The 10431-nt window shown below is 36.3% G+C and overlaps 1 pseudogene; it reads right to left on the bottom strand.

Moving 5' to 3' along the window:
• Positions 1-416: 416 nt before the first annotated feature.
• Positions 417-1366, bottom strand: LOC124961258 (suppressor of tumorigenicity 7 protein-like; annotated as a pseudogene).
• Between the last annotated feature and the right edge of the window lie 9065 nt (positions 1367-10431).

The raw sequence follows: 10431 nt of genomic DNA, 5'->3' as shown, positions 1-10431 counted from the left end.
TAGAAAAATGCTTGAAATGACTACCCAAGGACTCCCTCATAATATTACTAAATTTAAGGGTAACAATTTTACCCATATATCTTCCTCAGCACCACAAAGAAAGAGTTAGTTAGTTAGTTAAAATGGCTGATCTCTTACTGCTTGCCAGCTGTAGACCTAAAGGATTTTTAATAGGGACAGCTACTGATTTTTTTAATGTGCCAGTCACTACATTAAAAGTTTTGCATAGATTATCTCATTTGATTCCTACAGTAATTTTAAGTTCTTTTGAGGATTGTTATTGTTATCTTACAGATGAGAAAGACATGGCAAAGAAGTGGACTGACTTGTCTGAGGTCATTCGTCCAGTCAGTCGGGAGATGGCCCAGGCACACAGGGACCTCTACACCATCACTGGTTGTGTCTTCTGGGCCCATTCACTGGGTTCCTACAGCTCTGTCATGTGCACCATCACTGACCCCAAACACAAATTCAAACTCACATCGCATCATTTTCACTGCTTCTCTGGTCCTCCCAAGCCTTTGGGCACACATGGCTAGCCTTCTTTTGATGTAGACCAAAACATTGGTGTCTCACCTATGTTGGGCTTCCTACTAGGATCCATGATGCTGTAGCTGCTGAGAATACCAGTAACAGCCATCTCCAGCCTTCAGGGCCTGCTTAAACAGTTTTTCTGCTTCAGCAATGGTTCCTCTTCAGTCAAGAGAATATAAGCAGTTGCACACTCATTTATCTCCAAGGCTTCATGAGCTGCAGAAATCCTAGGTTGGGGGTTTCTCTTTCTCCAGACTTTCTGCATTATTGCATCTGCAGAATGCAGATGGTCCCAGTCACAGGTAAAGAACGTCTGATGGTCTTGGGCAGAAAGATTTATGTCATAGTATGTTAGAGGCTCTCATCCTGTCACCCAGGTGTACCGATTATATTCAGTACCTCTAAATAAAGTTAGTGGATTTCTCCATACTTTGCATTCTGAGACACTCTGCCTGTTGGAATCTGAGTCCCCATTGCTGGAGCTAGAATTGTTGGAGGAGTTATTGTCAAGCCCTCCCAGAGGGGTGTGCAGGTGGCTTTCTGAGACTTCTTCAATGAAGGATGTTCCATATTTGCAAAAATACCACCATTCAAATATCAAAATAAGCCCTGATATTAGTGATGAAGTGCCAGTGAGGGCCACGTAGAACTTCGGTGTTAATGTGTTCAAAACATGCTCACTGTGCTCAAGTTGTCCGTTGATTTTCAAGGGCACCCGAAGGATGTGGACCAGAAAGAATATGATGAAGAACCATGCGGTCCACAGATAAGTCCAGGACCAAACTATGCAGGACTTGAGCTGCTCCAGAAAGCCGGTGACCGCTTCCGCCATTGTTCAGTCCTGCTCTCTGCGGCCAGTGGCTCTCATTGTCTGCGGGATGATTCACCGGCCTCCAGGCGCCACTCTCACCAACGCCAGGAAATGAATGTTAATGAAGACTCCGCCCACATCATCTCTCATTATTCTTCTCCTTGACTCTCTGTACTCTTCATGTATTGTTTTTCTTCCTCCCTGTTTCCCTTACTTCTTTGACACAAAATGTGATAATGAAAAATGTATAGTCCTTCTCAAATAGTCACAGTGGTGAAGATAGATATATATAAACAAATAATTGTAGTAAGACAATGTTAGTACTTTGGTACCGATTTGGACAAAGTGCTATGGAATTAAAGAAGGACGATAAATTTTTCTGGAGGAACAAGTCACCCAGAAGGTGGCATTAGGAGAGTCTTGGAAGGTGAATAGTTTAGTAAGCACCAAGGGGGTGCCAGAGAAATGAAAGCAGGGTCATGTGAGGGAAGGGACTTATGTGGGCAAAGGCAGAGAAATGAAGAGTGTGATGTGTTTAGGGAATGTTAATATTTTGACATCGTTCCTAAAGGAATAAACTTTTTTGTTGTGGGCTTTGATTTTAAGTGATGGGGGTTGAACCCAGACCCTTGGGCTTGCTAGTTGAGAGCTCTGCCCCTGAGCACATCCCCAGTTCCTATATTAAATTTTAAATTTTATCTACTAGAAACACTCGGTGGGGAGGATGTGCTAAGAGGAAAAAGGTAGAATGGGAAAACTCTGATATGATTTTAACAAGAACAATGAAGTCATGGTATTGCTAACTATCACAAGCCTGGAGAGCAATTCCTCTTTCTATAACAAATATTTTTTTAAACCTGAAGTGAACAAACACAATTCTCTGTAACTATTTTATTTCCCTATAATAAACTTTTATAACCTTAACATTACAGATCAATAGTCTTGGTATGATTAAATATCTGAATATCCTAGAAAAGTCTATAATTCAAATTTATGATGACAAGAAATAGCATGAATATAAATTTAAATTAAAATATGAAATATGTAAAGATCCTCATTTGCTAAGCCTCCATTTGTCTTTGAAACTGATAAGTATCTCAGTATTATCTCAGGCATTTATTACAATAATGAAAGTTAACTAACTCACTAGGGATACACAACTATTCCAAGCTCTGAAAACATAGGAAGTGTTTCTGGTCCCAAGCATTTTGGATAAGGATACTCAATCTGTACTTACTCTTGTTGAACACCAGTTTTATACTATATAATCTCAAAAAAAAAATCTATCTTTTTAGGGCTGGTGATTAAATGAGATGAGGACTAAAAACATCAGCAGTTCTCCCCCAAAATGTGACTTGTATAAAGAAGCAGAAGCCCAGTTTTCCTTAACATAGTACATAGAATATGAAGCTGTGGACAGCATTATACACAGCAGCAATATGTAAAACTAAATGAAGAAATGCTGGGGGTGTGTCTCAGTGGAAGAGTGCATGTTTAGCATGTACAAGGCCCTGGGCTCAATTCCCAGAAATGAATAAATTAAATAAACCTAAACAAAGATAAGTCAAGGGAAATTGGAATAAATGATGCAGAAGGAAAACCAGGAGATTAATTTGAGAATGTAAAGGAAAAAAAAATGTTAAGGAGAAGGGAATAGTCAACATGGTAAAAATTTTCCTACAGTTTCACTGGGGTTACAGGTCAGTGGTAGCACATTTGCTTAGAATGAGTACTTGGTTTGGTCCCCTACACCTCATACAACAAAAAAAAATTTTCAATTTTTTTCAAGGAATGAATACTAAATATTATAGGATTTTGTAAGAAGGAAATTACAGTCACTCAAGCAAAGGAAATAGAAATGAAATTGTTCTAACTACTATGTATGTGTAGAGATGAGTCCCATATACCAACATGAAAGCAACTTCAGTAAATTAGGTAAGAAATGCTCATATCAGAACACCATTTGTTAAGGAATAAATGAAAACTTAGAAGATGGGTATGAATTAGTTTGTTAGGGCTATCAAAGACCAACAGAAATTTATTTGCTAATGCTACTAGGAAGGTTAGAATGTTCAGGAAGTTAGAAGCAAAAGACCAAGGTGTCCACAGGGTTGGTTTCTTCTGATGTCTCTCTCCTTGGCTTACAGATGGCTGGCCATCTTCTTGTATCTTCACATGGTCCTCTGTGTGTTTGTGTGTGTGTGTGTGTGTGTGTTCTAATCTCCTCTTCTTGTAAGGAGAGCTGTTATTTTGGATTAGGGATGGCCCATACTACCTTGATTACCACTTTAAAGGTCATGTCTTCAAATACCTGTTCTGAGGTCGCTGGGTTCAGAATTTCAATGTATTACTTGGGGTAATGACACAATTCAGCCCACATGTATCCTTTATTTTTAAAGAAGTTTCATTATAAAGCTAAAAGTGGGGGGAAATAAGCAAATTTAAAGAAAGATGATAGGATTTAAAGAGAAACTTTGTACTCAGAAGACAAATGTGCTGAAAGAAATTAATCACATGTGATTCATCAGAGAGGGTGTAGAAGAGGCAAATTATGGCTCTCGAAAAATGATTCTTGATGGGGCTGGGAATATGGTTCAGTTGGTAGAGTGCTTGCCTCACAAGCACAAGGCCCTGAGTTCAATCCCCAGCACAACACACACACACACACACACACACACACACAAAGATTCTTGAGAGAATTAATAGTGACCATGAGATGAAAAATAAATAAGCCAGAGCTGTTTTTGAATGCATCATTCAGATGATACCTGTTTACACATTAGCTACCACCAAGAGTCCTAATGCAAGAAAAAGAAGTGTCTTGGAAACTGTGATTTATAATCACCTACTCCTCTAGAAGGAAATCATATTTTTATACGTGGTTCTTATCTGAATATTATAAATTGTTAATCAACCTAAGTTTTAGGTGCAGAAGGATCATTTCCACAAGCCTATTCTAACAATTTAAGCCTTTGTGTCATCACAAGAGCTTTCAACATCTTAGTTAACATCCTTGTTATTTTAGCATCCTTTGCATCTACCCACCTTGTTTGTATGGAAAACATGCATCACACTTACTGTGATGTACCTTCAGTGTCTCACCCAAATCAAAATCAGAATTACAGGCTTTAATATATTTTTGTTCCTTTTGACAAGTTCTCATGCAATTGTTAAGCTCCATAAAGTTTTAGAACCACTATCATAGACTGCAGGATTTTATTGTCTTCAGTTAGATAGTAATGGTTCCACCCAGCACATGGTTTGTACCAGAAATTTTATATTTCAGTTACTCTAGAAGAACAGGGCCCACTGAGAAAGGAATTTACAAAGAGGTGACTGACAGTAAATGATTTTAGTACTGGGTAGTTACATCTAGAATTTAACTGGTTTTGCATGAAGAAAGATCTAACCATGCCATCAAATGTTTTGTTTTAAACTTTTAAGTGCTTTGAATTATTGAAAAATGACTCTGCTGTTTATAGAGAACAAATACAGATCAAAATGCCTGAATTAAGAGGTTATATATTTTTAAGTTTGCTAGGTTGCCTTTCACTCCTTGACTTCTTTCCAAAAAGTCTGTTAACAGTGGCAATGCTTACCAGCCTCACAAAAATTGCATCTTTTAAAAATATAGTGCAGGATCTTATTGAATAATCTCTATTTAAATGCAAATTTGAAGTTCCTTCTGTAAAAAAAGATTTTCTTTAATAAAAAAGAAGTGTGTGTTTTTAATGCTAAAAAAATACATTTTTTTTATAAGCGGAGACTTAATGATTGATTTTCTGTAGCGTAGTAGTGAGCACTTATTTGCTATGAATGAAGAAGACAGCTGTGAGGAAAGAACTTTGAGGAGAGAAGAAAAGAATTGGAATGCCTTTCAAGGAGAAGAAAGAAAGAAAGAAAGAAAGGAAGGAAGGAAGAAAGAAAGAAAGAAAGGAAGGAAGGAAGAAAGAAATAAATCTTCATCATGTTGACTTAGGACCAGACTTCCTAACAAGACTCCCAGAGTGCAAGAAATGAAATCAAGAATCAACAAATGGGATGATTCAAACTAAACAGCTTCTTCTCTGCAAAGGAAACAATAAGGTGAAAAGAGAGCCTACAGAGTAGGAAAAAATCTTTCCACACACACCTCAGATAGAGCATTAATCTCCAAAATTTATAAAGAACTTAAAAATCTTTACCCCCAAAATACAAAGAACCCAATCAATAAATGGACTAAAGAACTGGGCAGACACTTCACAGAAGAAGATAAACAGGCAATCAACAAATATATGAAAACGTGTGCAACATCTCTAGTAATTAGAGAAATGTAAATCAAAACCACCCTAAGATTTCATCTCACCCCAATTAAATGGCAATTATCAAGAATACAAGCCACAATAATTGTTGACAAGGATGTGGGAGAAAAGGCACACTCATACATTGCTGGTGCAGTTGCAAATGGTTATAGCCACTCTGGAAAGCAGTATGTGTTAGGGATTGCTGACTCAGTTGTGGCTCGCCAATCTAGATGCCCTCCAATAGATGAATGGATAAAGAAACTATGGTGTATACATACAAAATGAAATATTATTTAGCCATAAAGAAGAATGAAATTATGGCATTTGCAGGTAAATGGATGGAGTTGGAAAATATGCTAAGTGAAATAAGCCAATCCCCAAAATACCAAAGACCAAATGTTTTCTCCGATAAGTGGATGATGATATGTAACAAGGGGTGGGGGGAGGGAGGGAGTAAGAGAAGAATGGAGGAACTTTGGATTGTGTAGAGGGGAATGATGGCAGGGGAGGGGATGGGGGTGTGAAAGATGGTGGAATGAGACAAGCATCATTACCCTATGTACATGTATGATTACACAAATGATGTGAATCTACATCATGTACAACCATAGAAGTGAAAAGTTGTACCCCATTTGTGTACAATGAATCAAAATGCAGTCTGTAAAAATAATTTTTTTAAATGATTAAAAAAAGAAACTGAGTATTGAACATTAAAAGGATTGAAGAATACTATACAAAAGCATGAATGAGGTTGGAAGCATTATATTAAAACAACTATGGTCACATTACTGCCTGGTATGACTAGGCATACCAGGTCAACTGGAGGCATATGTTTGAATTTATCCAGAGTTTAGGATGTACCAAACTATTTTATTTTACTTTAAAAATTTTTAATTAATTCGTATACTTTTCATGGTGCTAGGGATGGAACCCAGAACCTCTCACATGCTGGGCAAGTGCTCAACCACTGAGTTATAACTCCAACCTCTAGAACTATTTTTTTTTTTTTTTGCAGTGCTGGGGATTGAACCCAGGGCCTTGTGTTTGCAAGGCAAGCACTCTACCGACTGAGCTATCTCCCCAGCCCTAGAATTATTTTTAATTAATATTTGTTCCATTAAAATTGTTCATTTTCAGGTTTTTCTTAATTGCTTAACTTAAATATTGATTTTAATTGCAAATTATGGTTTATAATTAGAAAAATGCTTCATAATCATCTATTCCTATGTAACAAATTAGTTCAAAACTTGGGATTCAAAACAAAAAACAAGTATTATCTCATCATTTCTGTGAGTCATGAATCTGGGTGTAGTTTAGCTGGGCACGTCTGACTGAGAAACTCTCATAAGGCTGCAGTCTTGCTGTCTGCCAGGACTATGGCCTCATCCAAAGGCTTGAGTGGAGAAGGACCCATTTCCAAGGTCATTGATGTGGTTGTCTGCAGAATTCAGTTCCTCAGGGATTGTTGGAGATGAGAAACTCAGTCTCTCCAGAGCTGTCAATGGAAACCTCTCCTAGTTCCTTGCCACAAGAGCCTCTCTAAAAGGTGACTCACAACAACAACAACAACAACAAAATGTCTATAGGTAAGTCCTGGCAGGTAAAGAGCAATAAGGCAGATGAATAATTAAAGGTTTTAGGTACAGTTACAGTTTAGGAGATTTAGGGCCTGTCATTAAGCTGAAGCTAGAGTGACAAGAAGCAGCCAGACAATTAAGATAATTGTGTGTCCTGGTAAGGCATTCATGTTTCACTTTACAAGAAGGGAAACTTCAGAAGAATTGTAAATAGAAGAGAACATGGAATGATTTGGCAACAGTTTGCAGGCAGGACTGGAGACTGTGATTGATAAAAGACCTATTAGAAAGTTGGTCAGTATGAGAATTAATTAGAGGTTAAAAAACAGTGGCACACACTGTAATTCCCAGCTACTTGGAAGGTTGAGGCAGAAGGTTCACAAATTCAAACCCAATGTGGGCAACTTAATGAGACCTTCTCTCAAAATAAGGCAATAAATGGGTTAAGGATCAGTGGTTGAATACTTGCCTAGTATATGTGATCCCTAGTACCACACACACACATAAAAAGAAAAATCAAGCCTAAGTTAATCATGGAATGAACAGATAAAAAAGGAGACTGTTAAGGCTATTGTTCAAAGATTCAATTAAACAGACATAGTAACTTGGATGCTGGGGATGCCGGCCAAGGAAGACTCCCAGAATTCGGAACTGAATCACTTTGGATGTGTGGTAGGTTCAGTCTTCTATATGGGAACAGAACAGGAAACAGATTGGGAGGGGAAAGGCCATGTGAATCCATGGTAGTAAATACTCTACAAAAACTTGTGAGACATATGATGAATAAAGGACAGAATATTTTTGTTTTAAAACAAAAAACCCATTAGGTTAAGCTACATTAAAATAATAATAATGAAACTTGGAGCATTATTTTATTAGGAGAAATAAAATTTTGTCATGATTACTTTGGAAAAATTATTTGCTAGGGATTTGTTTCCTCATCCAAAATATAAAAAATTTTTGTACTTTTTAATGATTCTGATATCCTATGATTTAAAGAACTATAATTTCCCAATTCTTCTATTATCCTTAGCTGGTCTCTTCCCTTAATATCTGATTTTTCACTGTGATGCCACCTCTCTTTTTCTTGTTTTGATTCCTTTTTTTTCATACTTCATTACTTCATATCACACACATCTAATTATATATATATATATGTGTGTGTGTGTGTGTGTGTGTGTGTGTGTGTGTGTGTGTAGTTTCTAGGCAAGAGGAAAATAAGCAAAATATTCCATGCTGCTATTCACAAATTTGGCCTCCTCCCCAAATTTGGGGCCAAAGCATAGGATATGTAAATAATTTGGAATTACCATCAGTTAATAGAAAATATAAAAAAAATTAAAGAATCTACTTTATGCATGAAATTTTATCATCTTTCTGTTGTATTGCAAAGAGGGTTAAAACTATGAGAAGAACAATTTAAGATCTGAAGCTTAAATGTGCAAGTGCAAATATCCAATGGTTCTCACCAAGTTTTATTGCAGAAGAGACTCTGGGAAGTCACTGGGAAACTTAAAATGCATCCTTATCAATAACATGTTCTCTTCATGTACTGAAGAGAATAACATCTGCTAAGAATAAAAGGTAGAAAGTTTCCCCCAGAGTGAGGTTACTATGATGTTCAAATACAAAGTCTGGATTGGAAAACTCATTTCTATACAAGGAATAATTCCCAAGTACTTATTGAAATGATATTTTTCCTGATCTGTCGTGAAATGAAAATTCCCAATGTGAAGAGTTTGTTAATATGCCACATACTGAGGATTTAATGAATTATATTTTGATGATAGTCATGTAAAACCACTGATTAAGTCCATAAATCAAAGTTAATTGTAAAAATTTTTTAAAACTGTAAATAAGTAGAAGATCAGAAAGAGAACAAGGGGAGGGAAGAAGGTAGGGAAAAGTAAAGTACTGGGGACCAATTGATAGAAAATTTTATTCCATGCTTGTATAATTATGTCAAAATGAACCCTAACATTATTTAAAACTAATATGTACTAATAAAAAAATTAAAAAGTTAAAAAAAAGTTAATCAGAAGAACTATGTTTTATTTTGGCAATCAAATCATTAATGACCAAATGTAGTGATGATGGTGCTCAAGTCAGTGTCCAACTGAGGAGTATTATGTCTTCTGCTTTTCTTACTCATGAAGGTATGTGGTTCTTGGTTTGAACACTGGGGAAAAGAAAAACCTGTACAGCACCAGAGTAGACTGTGAATTCTCATTCTTTTGTAACTAGCAATTGCAGACTGGCTAAGTGGGTTATGAGACAGCAATAATAGAAGTAGAATCCAACGGATGACCAATTTTTTTTTCAGGGTGATTATGTGTGTGATTTTTTAATTGTATAATTCATTTATACAGAGAAATCATTTAATTGATCTATTTACAATCTTTTCCAATTTTCACTTCTATTAGCAAATATATTTCACACTGACTTGAACTGATCATCATTATAAACCTGCAATGACACAGGGTCTTTAGCCTTTTCTTCCTATCTCATTTTAACAAAAACATTTTGCAGTTAAGATCCAGGAGTCTTTTTTCCACTTTATGAATAAATCCACCAAATTGACCTAATATGGTCAAATTTTCAACACATTTCATTGTTTCTTTTCAAACTTATTATTTGCAGGTATCATAAACCAAGGCAAATAAAGTTCACATCCCCTGAAGCCTTCTACAACTTACTACACACCCTCAAATAGAGCTTTTCTATCTCCTTTCACCCTCGGGCACAACCAGACATTTTTACTTTAAGACAATACTACTCTCCTTCTCCCTCTGTTTTCTTTTACTTAGTACCAGTCAACTGCCTTCCCTCTTGCTTTACAGACAACACTAAAACTTTCAATGAATTCCTTGAAGTGGCTTTCTTTCAGTAGTCTAGAATGCATGGAACCATTTTCATGATGTGTCTTCACCACCCTGAAATGCTGCACTGTAAAATTTTTAATTTCTTAATTGGCTCAAAAACAGTATGGCTTGGTTTCACTTGGTACAGTTAATACAATTTAAAAAAAACAAATATATATTTATATCACAAACACACACACACACACACACACACACACACACACATACACACACACCCCTACCTTTTTAATCAGGAAGAAAAATAAAGACATGCCAGTCTGAAAAGGCATTAAAGTAAAAAAAAAAAAATGCTGAAACTACTTTACAATAAAAAATTAAATAACTGGAAGGGTAAAAAATGAGGA

This window comes from Sciurus carolinensis, chromosome 12 (assembly GCF_902686445.1).
Source record: "Sciurus carolinensis chromosome 12, mSciCar1.2, whole genome shotgun sequence".
NCBI classification, from domain to species: Eukaryota; Metazoa; Chordata; class Mammalia; order Rodentia; family Sciuridae; genus Sciurus; species Sciurus carolinensis.
The sequence above is the reverse complement of the archived record's forward strand: the minus strand, read 5'-3'. Positions and strand labels throughout refer to the sequence as shown.